General features: G+C 34.9%; 1 long non-coding RNA gene across 1 annotated transcript in view; it reads left to right on the forward strand.

Moving 5' to 3' along the window:
• Nucleotides 1–9,909, forward strand: part of LOC143230055 (uncharacterized) — a 13,245-nt gene extending 3,336 nt beyond the window's left edge. The window contains exons 2-3 of the long non-coding RNA XR_013016202.1: nt 420–585; nt 9,608–9,909. This is a non-coding gene — a long non-coding RNA (uncharacterized LOC143230055). The remainder of the gene's footprint in view (nt 1–419; nt 586–9,607) is intronic.
• The last annotated feature ends 384 nt before the right edge of the window (nt 9,910–10,293 follow it).

A 10,293-nucleotide genomic window follows, 5' to 3' on the forward strand; every position in this document is an offset into this window, starting at 1 on the left:
ATAAGTAAACATTTCGACTAGTTTCATCGAAGATTGTAGCTGATTTTAGTAACAGATATTCAACAATGACAGAATGATTGTTTATTTTTAACGTACTATATTTAGTGAAAGGTATGTAATGTTGTAGTTCGAATAAATACGTATTTTCAATGTATATTTTAGTTCAATACAAGTTTTCAGTGAATGAACCTTCTGTAATGGCAGATCATACAGTGCTATAAAACAAACCTAAACGTTTGTGTTTTATGTCACATATTTAACAGAACGAAATTTATCTAATACTGATTAATCTCCCTCTATAAAATATGTTGTAAAAACAGTTTTTCGCTGTTCTCTCACGAGTGTTAAATGTATAATCTCTTATACTGAAGATTTAACAGTTACGTGTTAATCCACTGTTTTAATGTACTAATTTTTAGATGTCTTTCAACTCAATTGGTTTGACAAATTTGCTCTACTCTGGCTCAGCGGAAGACTGCGGAATTATTACCTTAAAATTCATGTTCCAATACCAGAATTGGACGGATCACAGCTCATAGATTATCAACAAACGATCAACTCGGACCTTATGTGTTTTAAGTTCAGGTATGTGTTATATAAACATATTTACGTAAACACTGACATTTTAAATATTTCATTCCTAATTTTATAATATAAAAGGAAGTGTTCAACACACACCTAACTGTATCACCATTGTTTAATTACTTTTGTTCAAAATGTTAAACTGAATTTCAACACCAGTGGTTGGCATATTACTAATAGCCCATTGAGTTGTTCTATGCTTCACTACATACAAATACAATGTGAAACCCTTTTACAGAGCTGCATAATAAAGGTGTTCATCAAATATTGGAAACAAAAATATCATATTTTATGAAGGTATTAGTCAACAACATTTCCTTAAACGTAAATGTTTGTTACGAGTAGTTTGTAGGCCACTTGACTCCTAACCTGAGGGTCGCGGGTTCGAATCCCTCTTACACCAAACATGCTCGCCCTGTCAACCGCTGAGACGTTATAATACGACGGTCAGTCACACCATCCGTTGGTAAAAAGAGTCGCCCAAGAGTTGGCGGTAGGTGATGATGCCTAACTTCCTTCCCTCTAGTCTTACACTGTTAAATTAGTGAAGATAGCCCGTATGTACTTTTGCACGAACTTAAAAACAAAGAGTTTTTGTGAATATTTTATAGTGACTTTTTACTAGATTAAAAAAAGGTAGAAAATTTTGTTGGTTTTCAGGATTTATAGCGCATATGATCACAGTTAGAAAATATGACCTTTTCCCTATCAGTCACGATGAAGTAAGTAACAATGACAAAACGTTGGTTGAAACAAAGACTAAAAGTCATTTTACTTTCTCTTTAGCTTTATTGTTTGTTTGTTTTGAATTTCGCGCAAAGCTACTCCCGGGCGATCTGGGCTAGCCCTCCCTAATTTAGCAATGTAAGACTAGAGGGAAGGCAGATAGTTATCACTACCCACCGCCAACTCATGGGCTACTCTTTTACCAACGAATAGTGGGATTGACCTTCACATTATAACGCCCCCACGGCTGAAAGGGCGAGCATGTTTGGTGCGATCGGGTTTGAACCCGCGACCCTCGGATTACGAGTCGAACACCTTAACACGCTTGGCCATGCCGGGTCCATTAAACTTTAATGCGAAAAGGTACAAAAAACATTTTTCACAGTTTTTAACCAAAATTCGCACTTTTTATATATATATAACTTAGAATTGGTTATTTAAGGTGTACAAAGGAAACTACAGCCACTGTTAAATAATTCACTGCCCTACAGGTTCGTGATGTGTTTTGATTAATCTTTGTCCACCCTTTTTGGTCGTTATGGGAGTGACGGAAACTTTATGATATCTGGCGAATATGACAAAACGTTGGAGGTATGAAGTTTGAACTAGTTTAAGCCAGAGTTTTCCAGACTTTCTAAGCACAAGAATCTGGACATATCTCTCATTCTGTCTTATCCCTTCCCTCCTCTATCTATTGAATGTACGGATATTGAGTATCATTGCAGTATTGTATATTTTTCTTGTCGCCATGACGACAACTTCTTGTAGCCCCTGGGAGGCTCACTTCCCCATTTCGACAATTCTATTTGTAGACTCAATGTTTGTTTCGGACAGTGTCGCACTTTAACAACTAGGATGCGAAAAACGTGCGGAATCTAACCTTAAAACTTCCATATAAAGTTCCATTTCTTGTCATATACAGTAAGATTGTTGCACGAAGAAACAAAAGAAAGAATTTTCACAAGACACGGAGAGATGTTTTTCACAAGACACGGAGAGATGTTTTTCACAAGACACGGAGAGATGTCACAAGACACGGAGAGATGTTTTCCACAAGACACGGAGAGATGTTTTTCACAAGACACGGAGAGATGTCACAAGACACGGAGAGATGTCACAAGACACGGAGAGATGTCACAAGACACGGAGAGATGTTTTCAGAATTTCGGACAGAACTAAACTAGGGCTCTTTACCCTAATTTTGGACTCACGGACTCAAGAGAAGGCGGTTGGTCAATTGGATCCATCGCCAAATCTTCTACAACTCTTGTGTGAACACAGTGGGATTGATTGTCGTTCTTTTAACTCACTGATACTAAGGTACGAGGTCAGTTTTTGTGGTAATAACGTCCTGCCATGCCACTTGTTACTCTCCAAGCTTCGTATGAATGGCGACATTTCTCAGGTTTACAAAGTTTTACTCGCCCTAGTTTTAACTAATATCCAAACAAAAGAAGGTAATTCAAAACAAGTAGGATTTTCACAGGCTAAAAAAAACAACAACTCAGAAAAAGACAAATATTTCTTAATTTAGGCTAAAGAAGAGACTGCGAAAGCATATATCAGTTTTACAAACAGAACGTTATTTCTATTAGTGGCTGTTTTAAAAAAAAAAATCTTATTACTTGTTTAAATCGCACACGAGGAAATGTTTGTAAAAGTTCGGCCAAAAAATCCACGTCGATACCGAAGCGTTGACGTATTTCCCGCTCTAATTATCTGTTTAGACACGTTCTATACGTTTATGATATAGCTGAATTTCTTTGCTACATTTGCTCGCTTATAATGTTTACATATTTCCCAGGTTTTATTTACTCAAATCAACAGCATGTCAATTAGTAACCATTTTTCAAAGATATCCCACAATGCTTATAGAATCATGAAGTCCAGTGAAAGAGAGACGTGGGGACCACCGTAACTTGAGAAGATAACTAGCACTTTACCGTTTCTCTCCGGCCGGGTTCAGGGGGCCGTCACCTCTGTTTGGGTGGTCATTCTACTCTCTCCACCATTGTTGAAATCACAGTGTCTTCTTTCTGTTGTTGTTGAAAGATAAATCCTCGTCTCCAAGTGTTTTTCTTTAGAGCTAAGTTGTTTTCGATTAAGGACACATCACTCTGAACTCTTGACACAGCGATGCTGTACAGCTATTGTATAGGTCACGACATTTCTGTCCTAGCTGACTGACACTTCACTCTGAATTCTTAACTCGGCGGTGTTATACAGTTATTGTTTGAATCATATTTTTTTGTCATAGCTAACTGACACTTTTCTCTGAGCTCTTAATAGAATGATTTTAGGTCATTCATTGGTTGAATATGATGCATGTTTAGTCTAACCTAAAGAACACTATCTTTTGAGTAATTGTAAAGATGCTATTCTTACCCATGGACTCGTTTCTCCGACCTCTTACGGATGTGGGTGTAATCTGTTTACGTAATCTATGAATTTTATATATGCAAAACGGCTCGTTTGGGTTGAGAAATATTTTACATAGAAGAGCGAACAACGTTTCGACCTTCTTCGGTCGTCGTCAGGTTCACAAACGAGCCGTTTTTGCATATATATTTCTCAACAAGTGGGTTTCTCGACATCACTGAATCTATGAGTTTGTTACCCAAAGAAAAACGCGTTATATTTTAAGTTCAACTATCGTATACTATTGTATTTTCAGTCTGGAATTTCTTGGGGCTTTTTTCCCAAGACATATCATACTGTAAACTTTAGATTGTTCTCTAATTCATAAAATACTCTTCCAGAAGACGGATGTGATGTTTCCAGAGTTTCACTTTGGAGTGTTATATTATGTGTTTAGATTACGCGCTCGTATTTTTAGCATGTGTACATACTAGGCTGAGTTCTTGTTATCGTGATCATATGTTGTTGTTATTTAAAACATGGCACGAGCTGATTCCTAAACCTTATTCACACTGTGATGTTATATTGTTATTTGTTATTTGAGTAATGGAGCTATTTTCATAGCAAGAATCACAGCACACTGTGATGTTATATTGTTGTTATTTGAGTAGGGAGCTGTTTTCACAGCACACTGTGATGTTATATTGTTGTTATTTGACTAATGGAGCTGTTTTAGTTGCACACGAACACAGCACACAATGATGTTATATTGTTGTTATTTGAGCCATGGAGCTGGTTTCATAGCACATTGTGATGTTATATTGTTGTTATTTGAGTAATGGAGCTGTGTTCATAGCACACAATCACAGCACACTGTGACGATATATTTTTGTTATTTGAGTAATAGAGCTGTTTTAATAGCACACAATCACAGCACACTGTGATGTTATATTGTTGTTATTTGAGTAATGGAGCTATTTTCATAGCAAGAATCACAGCACACTGTGATGTTATATTGTTGTTATTTGAGTAGGGAGCTGTTTTCACAGCACACTGTGATGTTATATTGTTGTTATTTGAATCATGGAGCTGTTATCATAGAACAGAATCACAGCACACTGTGATTTTATATTATTATTATTTGACTAATGGAGCTGTTTTAGTTGCACACAATCACAGCACACTGTGATGTTATATTGTTGTTATTTGAGTAATGGAGCTATTTTCATAGCAAGAATCACAGCACACTGTGATGTTATATTGTTGTTATTTGAGTAGGGAGCTGTTTTCACAGCACACTGTGATGTTATATTGTTGTTATTTGAATCATGGAGCTGTTATCATAGAACAGAATCACAGCACACTGTGATTTTATATTATTATTATTTGACTAATGGAGCTGTTTTAGTTGCACACGAACACAGCACACAATGATGTTATATTGTCGTTATTTGAGCCATGGAGCTGGTTTCATAGCACATTGTGATGTTATATTGTTGTTATTTGAGTAATGGAGCTGTGTTCATAGCACACAATCACAGCACACTGTGACGATATATTTTTGTTATTTGAGTAATGGAGCTGTTTTAATAGCACACAATCACAGCACACTGTGATGTTATATTGTTGTTATTTGAGTAATGGAGCTGTGTTCATAGCACACAATCACAGCACACTGTGATGTTATGTTGTTGCTATTTGAGTAATGGAGCTGTGTTCATAGCACAAAATCATAGCACACTGTGACGTTATATTGTTGTTATATGAGTCAGGAAGTTTTATTTATTGAACAGAAACAAGTTTTCTCTCTATTTTTGTTAATTTATTTTCACAACCTAATCAAAGCTATTCTTTGTACTTTTATCCGAATTTCGTGATTCAATAAAGTTTGGATTCCACAATAATTCTGTTTCAAATTAAATTAAATATATTTATTTAATTTTCTGATTTTTATCCAACATTTTATCCGTAAAAAACCAAAAAACAAAGTGTTTTGAAGCTAAGTTGAAAGTTATAAATCACTAATCTTTATGTTCTCATGACTGAATTATTTTTATAAAATAATGAATGAACTTTTGAGTTTTGAAAGTAATCGCTGTAAAGAAGTAACTATTATCAGATACAGCGATAAGCCTAAACCAAGTAACTTTCCTATTCGTCCTTACGACAAGATGTACATCCTCAGGGAATCCGAAAGTGTTTATTTTCAAGAGTAAATAAAACCAAAATTTAGAATCACAAGTATTTTAAATGTCCTGGTTTCGAAGCTCGTCTGTCATACTGTGTTGTTACCTAGAGAGTGCAGCTCGACTGTCATACTGTGTTGTAACCTAGAGAGTGCATAGTTCTTCTCGCGATTTATAGCACGCGCACGTTTTACTGATGTTACGACAGTACAAACTGCAACATTAAGCGTCCTTTATGTGACGTCATTTTATTATTCACTGATTGGTTGACAGACAACACATTACTGTATAGTGGTGTAAGTGGTTAAAACAGATTGTCCTTCCTGGCGGCTTTCGACTCTTTTTATTGGAAATAAATACCTTCGCACTTATAAAAGAATCGTCTAAAATATTAGACAGCGATACACCTAAAACAAATACCTAACAAATACCTCAGAGATATGCTTCCTATAGAGTAAGATATACCTTTCACTGTCTCATGAAATTATTAAAATATGAACCCAAGTAACAGAGATATCTCATTTATACCGTAAGCTTTAGTGATTAGTTTATCCTGAGGTAAAGTTTCCATGTTAAACCTTCAAGTGAACGATTTTTAAAGTTATTCCAAGGCTAATTAACCGATTTGATGAAACATAAGTTGTGTTCTTTGGAGCTAACTGGTAACACTAATTTAAATTTGTTTATGTTCTAACTACAAATATGAGAATGAAAAGCATGATACTCACACAGTACATAAACACCAAAAGTTATAACCATTCACACACTGCATACGACGGAGAGAGTTATGAAGTTTCACAATCTGTTTACAACAGCGAGAACTGTCACGTTTCAAACCCACTGCATATAACAACGAGAAATATCAAGTGTCACACACCGTATATAACAGCGAGAACTGTCACGTTTCAAACCCACTGCATATAACAACGAGAGATATCAAGTGTCACACACCGTATATAACAGCGAGATTTATTCATAAGAAATGTTATGAGATATAAGCTTAAAGATACTGCAGTATTCAAATAAGTCAGAATATATGGAAACCAGAAGGTTGAAATGAACACAAATCGCAACGGAAATACAAACTCACATATGTGCAAATAAATAAAACGCTTGTCCTTGCCAGTAATGTGTAACTGTGTAAATTACTGGCCGGTTTCTATAATCAGTTAAAGTTTAACTTGTTGATAGAGGGAGCTCCATAAATGTCTGCAAACAAAAACAAAGAACAGATCCACAAATACATCCATAATCATATACATATTCCACATTTATTAGACCAGAGTCTAGGGTGGTACAGTATAATTCTTAGATTACCCACCTTTAGGATGAACGTATTTAAGGATGATAAATTCCCAGGTAATACTAATTTGAATTTGTTTCTGTTCCAACCACTAATATGAGATTGAAAAACATGATACCTTAGCAGAACCAGTCAAGCAGAAGCCTATAAAAATAAGCTAATAAGAATGATGCATCTTTTAAAAACTTTCTACATTAAACTAACAATTAGATATACCTACTTAAAGATAAAACACACCTAGATAAACCTGACTAAATATATTTATACTATACTTTTCTTTACTTATTTCAGCTCTAAAGGAAAAGAAAAACACAGTTTAATAACATTCTTTATTTTGCTGTAATACCAGAAAGTAAAATTACAGATTTTTACAAGTTGTCTGTAAACAACCTCTGTTGTTTGTGCGCGAGGTATCATGTTGCTTGAGAATATTGAAACAAAATGTTTACTACTTTATAAGTTCTTATTTCTCACTGAAGGATGAAACCCCTATTCAGTAGCAACGAACTTCTGAGAAGCGTTTTATTTTTATTTTATTCGACGTTTCAGACTATTTCTTTTCTGAGAGTCACGGGCTACAAATGTGATTTCGATTAATAGTAACCGGAAATAATATAAGACCAGGACATTATAACAGAACGGTCTACGGAGAAGCAGGTTAAAGTGTTGTTAACAAGCTAACTGTAGCTTATCACAGCAATACATTTTAAATACACAAAATAAAAGAAATCTTAGATGGAACAATATTAGTTTATGGTTTCGATAGCCGTGGGAGTCACATACATTCCGCTATGCCACTGGAAGAGCACATTGAATCTGAAGAGATTCCTTAAATACCCTGCCAAGACAGTTATAACAATGCCCTAAAGTTGTGACATGATATAGTGTCTCATCAATTATGACACGTGACTAATGTTAGATCAAGTGGGGCTTATTTGTCACCAAATTTAGCAGTGGCATATATTTCACAGTTAGCTTCATCTATTTGTGTGACTATTTCTAGACAGATTTCTTTAAGTCACTTATCTTTACAAAACAACCTTTTGATTTACGAGGATTTTTGTCACTGAAAGCTGAATGTGTAATTATATATTTCAGTTTTCACCAGATTTCTGTATGATTTGACTATTCAAACCAGATCTTCTAAACACTTGACGAAGACGAAGGTTAGTATATGAAATATTGAACGTGAAACGTGCTTTTGTATCATAGCTTCAGTTTTTATTAGAATATTTCGAGCAACATTAAAGAAATGTTTGGGTAACAAAACTATACTGTAGGCAGTAGACAATACAAGTTTTGTTAGGGTAACGAAACTATACTGTAGACAATACAAGAAATGTTAGGGTAACAGTACAGTAGACAATACAACTGTTTTGTTAGGGTAACGAAACTATACTGTAGACAGTAGACAATACAAGTTTTGTTAGGGTAACGAAACTATACTGTAGACAGTAGACAATACAAGTTTTGTTAGGGTAACGAAACTATACTGTAGACAGTAGACAATACAAGTTTTGTTAGGGTAACGAAACTATACTGTAGGCAGTAGACAATACAAGTTTTGTTAGGGTAACGAAACTATACTGTAGACAGTAGACAATACAAGTTTTGTTAGGGTAACGAAACTATACTGTAGACAATAGACAATACAAGTTTGTGTTACAAGGGGGTAACGAAACTATACTGTGTTAGGCAGTAGACAATACAAGTTTTGTTAGGGTAACGAAACTATACTGTAGGCAGTAGACAATACAAAGTTTTACTGTTAGGAAATGTTAGGGTAACGAAACTATACTGTAGACAGTAGACAATACAAGTTTTGTTAGGGTAACGAAACTATACTGTAGGCAGTAGACAATACAAGAAATGTTAGGGTAACGTACTAGGGTAACGAAACTATACTGTAGGCAGTAGACAATACAAGTTTTGTTAGGGTAACGAAACTATACTGTAGGCAGTAGACAATACAAGAAATGTTAGGGTAACGAAACTATACTGTAGGCAGTAGACAATACAAGTTTTGTTAGGGTAACGAAACTATACTGTAGACAGTAGACAATACAAGTTTTGTTAGGGTAACGAAACTATACTGTAGGCAGTAGACAATACAAGTTTTGTAAAATATTCTTGACTCGTACCTTGCCGTCCACGGTGCTTTAGAGAGACCAATAATGTCACCATAATTGGTAGCTGGTGAATAGTGTTGATTACAATAATGGGTTAAAGTATGGTTAGAATATACGGTACTATTAAGTTTATTTTTATTTTATAGTAATAGAAAAAAAGTGGCGGATGGTATAAGTCATAACGCTGGATTTAAATAATGTTTATAATAAACGGTAGTAATAAATGTATGATGTCCTATGATAATGATGTGAGTTATTGTATAGAATAATGGGTTTGTTGCGTGGTTTGGAACATACAGTTATATGTTTGTTATTTGTAACAGTAACCATGACATCAAGACAGGGTACAAATTTCTGGACGTCATCAGTATGGGAAAGTGTGAAGATGGGACGAGGATAATTGAGAAATTCAAGGAACTCCAAAAGTGAAGGGAACCCACGATATTATATACCGAAAATGTAATTCATATATCTGTATTATCTAATTGTTTCGTCAGTTTACTGTTTTTACTGTTCCCAGTAAAACTACAATGGTAAAACTTACTGTTATCTGACGAGGGAGGTTTTCCTAGATTTATTCTCCAAATGTTTAACTGCATTCAGGTTTCACTATATATTCTAAAACATAAAGTTTGAAAGCAGTTTTGTTATGTGTGGCTTCGAAAAAAGACGAAAGCCAGATCGTCGGATAAAGTAAAAAACTGAATGTTTCAGCTTGTTCCTCGTGTTGAAGCTCAGAAAGTTGGGAATAATTTTCCTTTGTTTGGTTAATAAGAAATACGTCACTGATGGTGAAATGTGTAAATTCAGAAACGTTCGAAGATTCTACAGTTGTTTAAAATTGCCATGGTAATCATGTTTTTATCAGGTTATTTATCGCCTGACGAATATAATGCGCGAGTTTTAAAACGGTGTCATGGAAAGAAGATTCTAAGCCTACTCTATATTCGTGGACAACATGATATTAATAGTAATATTTTGTGTGATATCGTATCGTTTCTCACCCTTA

Source organism: Tachypleus tridentatus, chromosome 10 (genome assembly GCF_004210375.1).
Source record: "Tachypleus tridentatus isolate NWPU-2018 chromosome 10, ASM421037v1, whole genome shotgun sequence".
NCBI lineage: Eukaryota > Metazoa > Arthropoda > Merostomata > Xiphosura > Limulidae > Tachypleus > Tachypleus tridentatus.